The sequence below is a fragment of the Danio rerio genome, chromosome 2 (genome assembly GCF_049306965.1).
Source record: "Danio rerio strain Tuebingen ecotype United States chromosome 2, GRCz12tu, whole genome shotgun sequence".
Classification (NCBI taxonomy): domain Eukaryota; kingdom Metazoa; phylum Chordata; class Actinopteri; order Cypriniformes; family Danionidae; genus Danio; species Danio rerio.
The window spans coordinates 25,122,191-25,136,964 of NC_133177.1; the positions used below are offsets into that span (position 1 = coordinate 25,122,191).

Genomic DNA, 14,774 nt, shown 5'->3' on the forward strand with positions numbered 1-14,774 from the left:
CATTCAACAGAAGAAGCTTAAACAGGTTTGGAACAAGTGGAGACTCATTAATGATGACTGAATTTTCTTTCCTCTTTTTGCATGAAGCATCCCTTTAATTGTGCTGGAACATTAAAACATTTCTCTGTAAAACTCAGCATTGTTCACATCAGACGTAATTGCAGTGGCTCTAATTGATTTGTTTCCATAGCAGAAGATTAGGTGCACCCAGATGTACCCTCGAGTACAGAGGTATCGCTTCCCCCTTTTGTTTTGCATTAATTCACAAGTTTATTGATGTCATTCCCGGAATGACCTTTTGCTATTACAGCTTTAATACAAAAGAGCTTAAAGCCCAAACAGATGGTTGCTTCATGGGCCGAGGGACAACTCAACGCCCTTGTAAACCGAGTGCAATTCCCATCCGCATTACTACTCATTTTAGCAACAAAAATATACTGTATGCCACGATGGAGACAGAGGGTCCCTTTACATTCCTTCAGCACAGATATCAAATCACTACTTTCTTTCTTTTTTTCCTCTCACATGTGAATAGAGAAGGACCATAGTTAAAAAAAAAATAAATGGAGAGAGAGAGAAATTCCTCGGATGGAGTAGTAAATCCCAAGGGTCCCCAATGCCCCGGGCTACTACACCTTCACAGACACTCAGATGGAGAAGTATTACAGAAAAAGAATTTAATGATAGGGTATTCTAATGAGAACGAGGACTACACGGAGAAATCACAATCATAGTACGCTCTATTTGTGGACACATCATTCTGTATATAGCAGAAAATAATTCATATGCGCTGCGGATCAGCATTTTACTGGAATGGGATTCTGAAAGGGACATAATAACAACAGATATAAATCAAACAACAAAATCTAATCCATTTCACCATGACCTTTGTGCCCAAAAGAGAGAATGTGTGCAGAGAAAGAGAGGGAGAGAGAGAGAGAGGAATGACTATTGTTCCATTAAGCTGCTCTAAAAATAACTACCATTTCTAACCAATGAGCTGTGGGTTGCTATAACGTCCATATCTTTATGCCAATGAGGGAGATATAAATGTGCAGTATGGAAGAAGAGAGGGGGATGGGGAGAAAGAGAGAGAGAGATATTGATCACTCACTGCCAAATGGAATTGAGTGTGCTTGACAACACAGGACTGGGGAGCACAAGAACATGGCCTTGTAATTCTGCCCACAGGCTCCGAAGAGAACAACATTGGGTTTAAGAGAATATTCAAATCATTTTTGCCGTTTGCTCTGCAATTAGATTGTGTGGGCAGTTTACACAGTTGTCAGAATCTAGCAGTGGCAAAACAAAAACAAAGCGCTGTTATGTTTTCACACAATGTTTTATGTTTGTAACAGTTGCGGGCTTCATCGGATATGTGTGCAAATGAGGCTGTTGAGAACATCAGTGAGCGTTTTTGGGCAGATGAGATATAAAAGAAAAGCTCCGCAGAGATTCATTATTAGTGCGTTTCACACTAGTGCTGAGATTCAGCTCTTGTAGTTTAATCAGAATTGACTTAGATTAACTTCTATTTTAGGTGCAGCACTTGCCGGCGTCTTCGTTTTTGTCACTACATTGGTGAAAATAACTCTAAATGATCTAAGTGGTTGGGTGATTTATTAAATGGTTCTAAAAGTGACTTGTTCAGTTCCTGAATTAGTGTCAATAAATATGTTTCTATGTAAATTAAATTTATGCGCAAAACTGGATTATTACATAAAAGATGTGCGAATAAAGCAGTGTTTCCATCCAACAAGTCAAAGGGAACAAAATTGTCACTTCTTGATTACCTTGCGCCAAATATCAACAGTAAAACCGGAATTTGCTGCAGTAGGGGAAGCTGTGGAAATCTTTTCTTTATTTAATAAATGACTTTCAACTCAGAAGATGCTACGCAATGAACACCTGGTGGCGTTTGAAGCCATGAGACGCAGAACACAGACGCTCTTTACAGTTCTGAAGGTCATTAATAATATAATAACACTACTGGTGAAATGATTAAGGTGTTTTAGAATGACCAAAACAACACTTCAGATGTTTTACAATGTGCTCAGCCTGCTGAATTGTCCATTTACACACATTTTTATCATCACATGATCTCTTATAACAGAATCTCATGACTTTTTTTAATGCTTATACTGGAATTTTTGAGGTAAAAGTGTTTCCATCGAAGTTTATACACATCTTTTGTTATCGAATAAAAAGTTTATCCTACTCAGTTATGCGCATGAGTTTTTTATGCACATTTAAAAAATTTATGCGCATCTTGCCGTTTCCATCAACATATTTATTCATAATTTTTTTTATATATCCAAAATGCGCATAAGCATCGGCTCAGTTGGCGTTTCTATGTGGAGTTTGCATGATCTCCCTGCGTCCAATTCACCTGTACCTCATGTCTTTGTATTGTGGGGGAAACCAGAGCACCCGGAGGAAACCCACGCAAAGGCAGGGAGAACATGCAAACTTCACACAGAAACGTCAACTGTGCCGAGGTTCGAACCAGCGACCTTCTTGATGTGAGGCGACAGCACTACCTACTGCGCCACTGCCTTGCCAAGTGATAATACAAAACAGTGATAATAATAATAATAATAATAACAATAATAATAACAAAAGTATAATAATAAATTATTACTAATTTATTTATCATTATTAATAATAATAATAATAATGATAATTAGGATAATGTTGTGAATAGTTGACATAAAGACAGTGGCCACATCCTAAATTGAATACAGTTTGGACATATTTGGAATATCTCAATTAAAATCTCCCATTTTAGAGCTCAGTGATTTCCAGTCAGTCTTGCATCTAGTGGCGTACACACAGGGTGCACACTTCGATAGAATTTGAAGATACTCATTTCGGTCATTTACTTGAATGACAGCTGATGCTCATTAAACGATCATTAACTGAATACACAGATTGTTCAGTTTGATTTAATGACCAATATAATTTACTATAATCCATTAAATCCCATAAACAAAATATCTTTAGTTTAAATAATTCATACATTAACAAAACCAAGAACTGTGTGACAAACTGTGCCTCATAGTGCATCCTATTTATTCTTTTCTCTGTCACAATAAAGGCAAACTGTTTTGTTAAATAAAATTAAAAATTCACAGTTTCAATTAAGATCTTATTCTTACATTTATGACCAGAAGTAAACCAGTAGCCAACTTTAAACAGTTTTCGTTGTTAATGACAAAATTATTTATACGAGTTGTTACATTTCAGTTTCACTTTGATTAATTTAATCGAGTTGTTTGACCACAATAAGCAAGGACAGGCTTTCCAAACTTCTTATTCTCAGAGCTGAAAGCCAGTACACACGTCTGATGGTCACTTCAGGTATCTTTGTGCATAAAAATGAGTTTATAGGTCAAAAGTTCAACTGAAAGAGATGAGTTTATAAAAGTAGGAAAATGATAAATCCAAGTTTTAAGCTTTTTGGAATAAAGCAGTAATATAGCCGACCAATCAAATTCAAGCAACTGTCCTATCTGCTGTATAGTACAAACCAAGTATAAGACCCTTTTAAGCAAACAGCAGATCAGATGTCTTTCCTCCTTTGTCATCACCGACTAATCTGCAATCAATCTTTAAATCTAAAGTTGCATTAGAAGCCTCTTTGTCATGTTAACTATCTTGTCTAGAATATCAGGTCTGTGGAAAATAAAACTGCCATTAAGAATGTTATGCCGAGTTGCTCAGATATAGCAGTTGACTTCTGCACACTTAATTAGCAAAACTATAAACAACATTATTCCACAGAATTATATTATTAGACATAAGCCATAATAATGATCCTTTTTGAGTCACTCTCTTGAGTTGCTGCTTCTGGAAACATGGTTAGACAATGATATGCAATGCTGCATATATTAGTTTCTTCTGGTGACAAAATCTATCAAACCTGCACCTTCTCGACAGGGGGTGTTTATTATTGCAGGGAATCGCACCCTGGCCAGAAGCAGTGGATGCAAATGGAGTGGCACTAGGTTTTAGCAGCCATTCCAGGCAGGCAGCAGAGCATTATGTGGACAGATTGGAGTTGATACGTGATTGTGTGAGGGCAGGGACCCAGAAAATGGGCAGTTATTGAGACTGGGCTCTGAGGGGTGGACAATGTCCCATTCAATTGGTGAATGTGACACAAGTGTTGATGATGAAATGTGAAAGAGAGAGACTCGAAACGATGGAATTTGCTTCGTGGAGCCTCCCAAGTTTGGAATTTCATCAGACTATGAGCTTACTTAGGCTCAGGTTTCCATGTTAACTAACGTTCCCATACAGATTAAAGTCCTTTACGCATAAATGGCAAAAGACAGCAGTAACAAACGTACCTCATTATGGAAGAGCATTTGAAAGACAGTCAGGCGTAATTAAACCCAATGAGGGTCATTTAAGTACAACTGGAGGATAATCAATATTGATTTTTCAACTGTTTTAGAAGTGCATTGATTAAACATCACTCAGGAATAATTGATGTTTCTAGACATATGTTGCATTAAATTTTAAAATGAAGATCAAAGCTTTATGTCTGAACATAGAGTGCTGGAAAATGATGGGGTCCTGACAGGACCCTGCTAAAGGGGGTCACTGCAAACCGTACTCTAACAGAAGCAATGACCCAGCAGAAAGAGATCATCAGAGCAAACTAGGTCTGTTGCCCCTCAAGTGGTCTGTGACAGTGAAATCAAAGGACTATTAGAGTGGTATAAGATTCTCCACCGTCCCTGAACTACGTGTTCTTTCTGCTAAAGCTGAGCTTCCGGAACTGACCAAGCATCACTGAACCCACTGATTAGCTCATAACAACCTCTGATCGGTAGTCCACTGTCAGACCACCAGGACTCAAGAAACAAAATAGAGTGCTAAAGCCAAATGATGATCTGTGCCTAAAAACAGTCCATTCATCCACCGAAACCACTAGCTCAGCAGTAGCTCCTAACAAATATCCCTACAGAATGATTTCACTAGCTATGTTTTCATCCAAAAACACAAATTAAGGGTGCTTTAACACCTGCCTTTTTTAGTTCGGTTGAATCCCACTAGAGTTCGTTTTCCCTCTTGGTGTGGTTCGTTTGGGAGGGTGTGAATGCAGCAGTCGTACTCGAGTGCGCACCAAAAGTGGACCAAAAAAGCGTACTGAGACCTGCTGATGAGGTGGTCTCGATACGATTTCAAACAAAGCCTGGAGCGGTTAATTTATGGTGAGAATATGATCCGAACTAAAACAGACCCAACCGCAAAAAGCACTGCGCCTTTTGGACTAATCCAGCCGCCGTAGGCTGATGCGCTGTGCATTATAGGATATGGAGGAAAAAATATTTGTTGACAGCCCTTTACCAACAGAGATAGAGAGGGAAAAACATTACCTGATGGATAGTTGGTAATATTTCCATGGAATACATGTTGCAGTTTAGCTAAATGAATTCACGCCTCCTCCTGAAGTGACAAGCAATGCATTAAAATTCTTGAAATGTATAGTTTGTCTAAAGCAGGGATACAATCAGTCAACGCAGTCGTGCTTCCATAGTAAAAAACGAAATTTTGTGTCTGCCAGTTTGTTTACTTGCGAGAGTTCATTGGCATTTACCCACACGTGAGTTCTGACCAATTGATAAGCAGTTTAGGAAATTTATTCAACAATATCTGGCCAATGAGTAAAAGACGTGCAAATAAAGCCGTGGTTCCAACCAATGAGTCAAAGAGAACAAAATTGTCACTTCCTGAATACCTTGCGCCAATTATCAACAGTAAAAATGGAATTTGCTGCAGTGTGAGAAGCTGCATTAATCTTTTCTTCATTTAATAAATGACTTGCGCCTAATCATATGTATACACTTGTCCACAGAGCATTTTAATTAAGAACTGATTAAGATATTTGTTTTAACTCTTTTTATACATTTAACTCTTCAAATAAATCTCATTATCAATCACATTTTTTTATGGCAACTAAAATAAAGTGAACTAGTGTCTGTTGTCTTCCACATTGTTGATGAGATTGTGGAGGACATTTTCCCTGCCATCATCTTCATTTTGAGAAGAAGCTGTTCCACAGGGCCCCTGAACACACATATTGTCATTAAGTACTGTAATTACTTTTTTGTGGTAATACTATAGTTGCTATGGTAACACAAGAAGTGTAATATAAACAAATGATCCAGTGCTGTAGTTTTTTTTACAATATGGGGTAGATTGTACTACAATTCACCACACTTTACTGTAGTAAAACTACACTTTATATTTAATTTTATGAGTTCACTATTCTTAATACGACAGTATGCTTAAGCATTCATTGTAAGTACTATAGCCTAAAACATAGGCAGTATACCTTACACTCAAAAACACTAGTATTTATTATAGAATTTATCTTAACCTGTAAGTAAATAGTGTAGCAATAAATAAACCATATAAAAATTCTTGGGATAACAATTAAATAGGAGGATCTCTGGAGACCAACAGAACGAAAGGAAGAGGAAACACACGGCATAGATTGTGAGTCTGCATCATCTGTCGGAGCGAGAGCAGGTCGTTAGCACATGAGCAGCCCAGCCAGTGTTGAGTGAACGCGAGGAGTTTTGTCCACAGAGGAAACCGGCACGTTCATTCGCTCGCTCGTATTACATGAATGAGCTTACGACATTTGTCAGTGAAATAACGCCATATGCACTTACGTCCGTCTCGCAAATGCACTGTCTTATGCCATTTTCATCTATTTGCCGCTTTTCCGCTGCGCGTACTGCGAACCGGGCTGAGCCAAACCGGCCCTTGAGCTCAGAAGCTGAAATCATTCCGCGTTCAAAGTAAAAAGGTCCCATAGCCAGAGGGAGATTAACGACAGCACGCGCATATATTCTCTAGCCACGAACAGGAAATAGAACTGCGTTTTTTTTTATTTGTTAATGTCTTGCGGCCGAAAAGTGTGTTGTAACGCACGCGTTACTGAACATGTAAAATATTACTGAAAATGTATTAGTAATGCCTTACACTACTGCGTTACAGGAAAATGTAATACATTACTGTAATACATTACTTTTGTAAGGCATTACCCCCAACACTGTCAGTAAATGCTAATATGTTTGTGGGTACTGCAAACGGCATGTGTGAGACTCATCATTTCAGAAAGGCTTGAATAAATTCCTCCACAAATACATCAAATAAACTTACTTTGTATTTTTGACTAATGAGCTGTATTTCAGCTTCATCCGAGTCTGTCGTTGTCACTGTGCTGTTTATCTGACGTAATGCATGATCAGAAGCAGACACGCACATGTGCAGAGAGAAGCAGCTCATTCGGATTTAAAGCCACATGCTACAAAAACAACTACAATGTACTCAGACACTAAAAAGGGCAAATTCTGGAGGCTATAAATAATCTAACGGGTATTTTAACCTGAAACAGACACCAAAGGCTTATACTTCTTCTCACTTTTAAAGCCATCCATAATCTCGCTCCTCTATACCTTGCTAATCTTGTTCATATCACCACACCTTCTTGAACACTCAGGTCTTTTTCCATTCACCTCACTGTTCCCTCTGTCTGCCTTGTCACCATGGGGAGCAGATCTTTCAGCCACTCTGCTGCTCAGCTTTGGAATTCACTTCCTCCTGACCTCCGTCAAAGAGCATAGAATCACCAAGAGGCGACACTCTAGTGTGATTTGGGAAACAGCCACTAGATGGCGCAGTGGCCACTTTGGAATGAAAATTCCAATAGAATAACAGCATATTATAAGTCTGTAAAGTAAACTATTAAAAGTGCTAATGATTGTGATAGTAAGCGTTGTATTGTCGTCTTTCAGGTTGTATCTCAGCTTTAATGCACTTTAAAAAAAAAAAAAAAAAAAAAAACAAGGCAGCTGCTTGCCATTGCGACAGAAATAAGATCCAAAATGGTGGAATCCGGGCTGTTGCTGGGCGCTGCTGTTGCAATGGAACATTCTATTGAATTCTATCATTCTAAGCTCTTTGTCTCGATAATTTAGACTCTCTTTCAAATTTAAATCCAAACTCAAAGAATAGTTTAGAACAGCTTATTGTCTTTAACCCAAATGCATTTTTAATGTTTATATTGTGTCTATTGTCTTTTATTATGTTTTTATTTGAACTGATTGTTCTAGATGTCCTGTACAGTGACCTTGAGTGTCATGAAAGGCGCCTTTAAATAAAATGCATTATTATTATTATTATTATTAGTATTATTATTATTATTAGTATTAGTATCTTACATCTTATAAAAGGGGTAAAATAGGTACTTGCACTTGAATAAATGTTTTGTCTCCACAATACTGACTGAAATTTTGACTAAGTAAACATTGTTCCAAGTCCTGCAATGATAATGTTAGCTGTATATTAAATTAATGAGGTAGAATTAAATAAGTAGGACATAAACTTATTCATGTGCTTTTGATTTACTAAAAAGAAACAACTCATAGGAGTCATTTGGCTGAGAATGCTGCCATTTCCAGGCGATTTCCTTATTATGAAACCACCACATCAGAAAAAAATATCATAGTAAATCATTATAATCACATAGAGGAAAAAAAGTCAAATTATGACAAAAAAAGTATAAACCCAAAATACATAATTGACTTGTTTTATATTTATGCCATAATTATGACCTTTTATGTCATAATTATGGCTTTTCCACGTAACTTTTCATGTCATCATTTCATCTTTTTATCTTATAATTATGACTCATAATTTCAACTTTCTATACCATCATATGATTTACCAAAGCATGCTTTTTCCTTATGTGCTGGAGATTCCATGCTTTATAAAAATGATGATTTTACAATATAGATGGTGGTCATATGTATCTACATCATATCATGTCCTTCATGGAGCTTTCTGCTTCTCGAAAAAGTCAGTCTTGTGCAATGTTCGTATTTATTTACATGGCTTCACTGTAACAGACTCTCCTTTCATTTTGAAAAGTCAGCACAAGTGCTTTAGACACGGGAGAGCCAGACTATGAAACTCCACCAGCATTATGTGTATTTTATTTGGTGTGGTTTGTACCTTAGTGGAGTTTCACACCTCTTGTAAGTGCTGTAAGTTATGCTTGGTCTGTATTCTGTTTCACATTCATAATGAGAAGGAATGGAAGAGAGGAATGTAATCACAGCTGCCCCTTATAAAACCCTCCTTGTGTTTTGCAAACCACATGCCACACTGAGCTAGCTGCGCCAAGTCAAATAACATGCATTGTGTAGTAACATTTCCAGCAAGACAACAGCTTGATTGAACATATTCAGAACAGACACAATCTCCCATTACGCTCCGAGGCTCTGCTGGCTTGTCATCAATGTATTGATCAGCAATTCATCATAGGCTGGATTTAGCCCTGGCTCTCTGTTCGCTAGTAAATAATGATCATTAAAAGCGGTTACTTATGACGTTCCCCATTTATCAAAAATTACACTGTTTGCTTGTTCTCCACTCTCTCTCGGTCTATAAATGTCATTGATGTTTCAGTAACAATAACATAAAGCTTTCGAAAAGTGAGTGATATGCAAGAATGCAAGTTTTCGGTGAACACAACAAGCCGGTTCCACTGAGCGAAGATAAATATTTGAGATAGAAATACGATTTGGCAAAATCTAGGTCAGGAAGTTCATGAAAACAAATCCGTTCAGGGAATGTTTATATTGTTTGGTCAAACTACTGTGTGCTCAACAATGTTCCTTCTTAGTCTGAAAATCTGAAAGAAGTTAAAAGACCACAACGCATAATTAGATGTCCATCTGTTGAAAAGATGGTTCAGATATAGGCATGTCTGGGTTTGGAAGCCTCAAGAGCATGGCTAAATTTGTAATAGCATACTAGCTTACTGCTCTTACTATTTTTTTTCTCCCAAATGTCAGAAATAGCTGTATGCTAGTATCCTATTCTGGATTCAGCCCATATATTTCTTAGAAAGTTTGCTTAAATGTAACCTCAGTATTGTTTTTGTTTATGTCGCGGTGACCATAATGGCTTTGTCTTGAATTTATACTGACACCTAGTGTTTGTGGGTATATAAAAACATGAAAACAAAGGCAGCCATAAGCTGTTCAATTCTGAAGAGCTCATTCTTTTGACAAATGGAGTCAGTTTATCAGTGCGTTCCTGATGGGATATATTGCCCTCAGAGGGGCCCTTTCAGAGTGAAAATAATCATGGCCACCATTTTGAAGTGTTGTTCCAAGTCAAAGTGCTCAAAACCGGCCACTTGGAAGGGCCCTTCAGAATGAAGGGCACAACTGATGGACACTTTGGGCCCCCATGATCCTTTGCTCAGGGATACTTTACACTGTGTTCCATTTGGAAGGTCTCATCTCAATTCCCAAACCCCTTTAAAGCTGTCACTCTCAAGCTGTCACTTCTTCAAAGGAGATTAGGACACCCGAATAGGATGCAGTGTGTATCATACAGCATGTTCACTTCACGCTGCTCCCATATACCAGAGTGCAACACAATCATGACATCACTGCAGGTGGTCTTTAGTTTACCCCTACCTCAAAACAGTTCAATGATAAATTAATTATTTTTCAAATGTTAAAAACAGCCCAAGGGTACATACTGTATAAGCATTGAATGTGGCATATCCAGAGGGGGAGTATATAGTGGGTAAATAATATTGAACATGTCAACAATTTTCTCAGAAAGATGCTGTTGACTTGACATTTGTCAGTAAAAATGTCAGTTACAACCAAAGTAATTCAGAAATACAAAGAAAACACAACTAACTAATATAATGAAATGGCACATGGAAAAGGTATCGAACTCATGCAGAAAGGGAGGTTTAAAAAGGCATGGAATGCCCAGACAGCAAAAATCCGAAATCTCTAAGTAGCTAGAATGCAATCCTACCTCTTGCCATTGTAAATGAATATTAGCTGCTTCAATCTTAACATTTCAGCAAGGCAATGATCTAAAACATAGCCATAACAACTTGTTTTCAGAAAAAGAAAATAAAGCTGCTAGATTGGCCCAGCCAATCACATGACCTGAATCCAATAAAAATAAGAAATAAAGAAAAGATTTCATAAAAAAAGACCCACAGAAGCATCAATATTTTGAAGTTTTGGGAAAATCACATCTGACCAATGCCTGAGGCAATCACAGGAGGCATCTTGAAGCTTTCATTACAAAAAAACCTTTATATTAAGTATTAGGTACATTTAAGTTATTCAGTACTTTCTTCTTGTGTCATCACATTGTTATTACACAAATAATATTTTAGTTTGGAATGTTTGTTTGTTTGTTTATTTATTTGTTTTTTTTTACCAAAATCTGGGTCAATTTTATGTCAACAGCTCCTTTAGAAAAACATTTAGCAGGTAAAATACTTATTTTATCCACTGTAGCATTTGTAGCATTATCAATGGTTATTTAGTGAAGGAAAGGCATTAAGATGAACTGGAACACAGCCATGAGCATTCAAATGCAAATTATACAAATGCTACAGAATCAAATGTTGAATCATCAAAGTGGTGATAACGATGATTAAACTTTTCAGAGTGTTGCTAGATTTAAACAACTTGATTTATGTTCATATCTTAGTTCTGAAACTGCCTCTGAAGCCATTTTTTATGTAACTCACCCACTTTCAAAGGGCCCTTTGTAGTTGTCAGTTCTGAACACTTCAGTTTAAAATGACCCTTCAATAAGACTTATATACATAAGTGCCCTTCAGATGAAGATTTATTGCATTTGGAACGCAGCGAGAGTTGGCATCAAATGGAAGTTGTGATGGGCTTTTCTTCCCTACTGTGACGTACAGTATGTTTGAGTCAAATAGCTTTTCCAACAAGAAAAATGTAGGACAGGACTTGATTCTGCATGGCTGCATTGTTATTAGTGAATCATTGGGACTGACAAGTTTTCACAACACTGCACAAGAAAGCACATCAACAGATAAGAGATGTCATAAAACTTAATTCTACATTTCATTGATCAAAACAACTGTCAGTTTTGCATGGTGACTTCTTCAATTATCATTGCATTGTAGAAATACACTCTCAGGCCACTTTATAAGGAACACATGTCCAACTTCTCGTTAATGCAAATTTCTAATCAGCCAATCATATGGCAGCAATTTAATGCATTTAAGTAGGGTCACAATTTGGCTTCGACAACATGAAAGCATGGATCCATCCTGCCTTATATCAAGGGTTTAGGCTGGTGGTGGTGGTGGTGGTGTAATGATGTGGGGGATATTTTCTTGGCACACTTTGGGTCCATTAATACCAATTGAGCATTGTGTCAATGCCACACCCTACCTGAGTATTGTTGCTGACCATGTCCATCTCTTAATAGCCCCTTTCACACAGTGATACCGGTAAATTTCTGGAAAATTTCCGGAAAATTTCCGGAAAGACTTTACCAGTATATTGAAAAAAAGCGCTGTTCACACAGGCGAGGACGTTACGGAAATTTTCCGGAAAAGAGCATTCACACATCCATTCCAAAATACCGGTAAATTCTGACATCATTCACCACAAATGAGCTTTAAACGGCTGCGCTTGTATTTGTAAACATTTGACTAAATTACAAACTCTGTGGATGATCAATATTGTGAACAACTTTCGCAGGATCACTTTCGCATGTCGAGATGTTTATAATATGTGCGTGTGCAGGCGCTCATATGTGCACGCAAAGCTTGAAGGTAAACAAACAACGGCTTATCATAAGCATCTCATCGATGATTATTTTCTGTATGTGTGAAAGGGGCTTATGACCACAGTGTACTAATCTTCTGATGGCTTCTTCCACTAGGATAACGCGCCATGTCATAAAGCGTGAATCATCTCAGACTGGTTTCTTGAACATGACAATGAGTTTACTGTAACTAAATGGCCATAGTCACCATATCTCAATTCAATAGAGCACCTTTGGTATGTGGTGAAACGGAAGATTTGCACAATAAATGTGCAGCCGAAAACTCTGCAGCGACTGCGTGATGCTTTGGCATGAAAATGTGGACCAAAATCTCTGAGTAATATTTCCAGTACCTTGTAGAATATATGCCACGAAGGATTAAGGCAGTTCTGAAGGCAAAAAGGGGTCCAACCCGGTACTAGTAATGTGTACACCGGTACAGAGAGCATATATATATATATATATACATACCTCATATATATATATATATATATATATATATATATATATATATATTTTTTTTTTTTTTTTTATTATTTGAGCCAAATATCAAAACTGTTATGTGGTGTGACAGTCTCACTGTGTGACACTATATACTAATTCCATGGACAAATTTCATTCGGGATCATGTGACTAAAACCCATGACATGCACATGTAAAGTTTTTGTCACAGAATTTTTCACATTTTATTTTTCTGAAACCGCTTTTGGTTTTGTTGTCCTTCGGTGTGATTAAAAAACCTGGAACATTCATAATTTCATATAAAGTAAATAAAGATAAGCACTACGTGAAGATAAGTGTCCAGCAATCACTCTCATGCTATTTGTATATTATTAGGAGTTATTTTACTTCCTTTTTGCTGTCACACCATATGGCATATTTAAAGGTCACCTATGATCAGAACTGTGTGTAGGTATAGTGTGTCCACAGTCATTTTGGGGTGATAAAAACACAATAACTCTCTTTTTTAAATATTCTGACATTAAAATAGAATCCAAATTCTTCCCATTTAGTGACCTACTGCCACATGACATAGGAGTGCTGATTCCCCGCCATCGAATTGATTGACAGCCGCTTATTAACATGTCTCCGTCGTAACGCGTATAATCTTATCAACAAAACAGGATGTGCACAAAGCAACTAGAATTAAAAGATCTGTAGAGCTCTCTGTGATCATCAATCATCATCAAATGTGATCAAGAATGAGTTTTACAAGTTTAAAACATTTTTAAAACAGTGCATGTTTGAAAGTAATTACAGCGATTTTTACCACTTTACTTTATCACCACAGCTGCATGTCAGTACAATTATAAAAGAAGACGCTTCAATCTCGGTTTGTGGACGTTAAATTAGGTGTGTACATTGACTTATCTATATACTGCTGAGATCTATACAGCAGTGGATATTATGTGTATCGACATTGTGTGTGACTCATCATTGCAACTCCACAACAAATACATTAAATAATCATTGGGAAAGTTCTTACTGTAGTATTTCCAACAAATTTTACTTGAGATCTGCTTCCTTCATGTCTGTCACTGTGCTGTTTATCTGATGCACACAGCCAGAGATTGAGACACAGAGTGACGTAGGAATAGTGGACGGCGAAAACTAGCATTTAAGGCGCAGGCAACAAAAACAGCTACATTGTGTTCAAAGCAGAAAATTCTCTGGGGACCGGAGCACTCGGAGAAAACCCTTGCAAATGCAGGGAGAACATGCATATTTTTCAACTACCCATGAATTTATTATATATCTATATATTTTTTAATTATATAATTGTCTCACTTTTAATAAGTATAAAAAGTAGAGCACCACACCATCCCAGCAAATCATTCCTTCATCAAAATTTAGCATGTCAGATCTTTACTCATTTTCTATTATACAAGCGCTTTGCATGGCAACAGCAACCCACCCCACCCCATCCATCACAAACACAAACACACACACACACACACACACACACACACACAGAAAAAAAGAGGTAAAAATTGAAATCCAAAAACTCATCTTACATTGTTTGCTCTATAAGATTCTGAACAGAGGATATCAGATGCATGGGCAGAGTGAGCCCAGGTGGAGTGGGAGTGCAATCACTCCAGAAGCAATAAAGA

At 37.3% G+C, this 14,774-nt stretch overlaps 1 protein-coding gene across 6 annotated transcripts in view; it reads left to right on the plus strand.

Moving 5' to 3' along the window:
- tox (thymocyte selection-associated high mobility group box) overlaps positions 1 to 14,774 on the plus strand; it is a 222,955-nt gene that overhangs the window by 9,640 nt on the left and 198,541 nt on the right. The gene's annotated exons all lie outside the window — the stretch shown is intronic.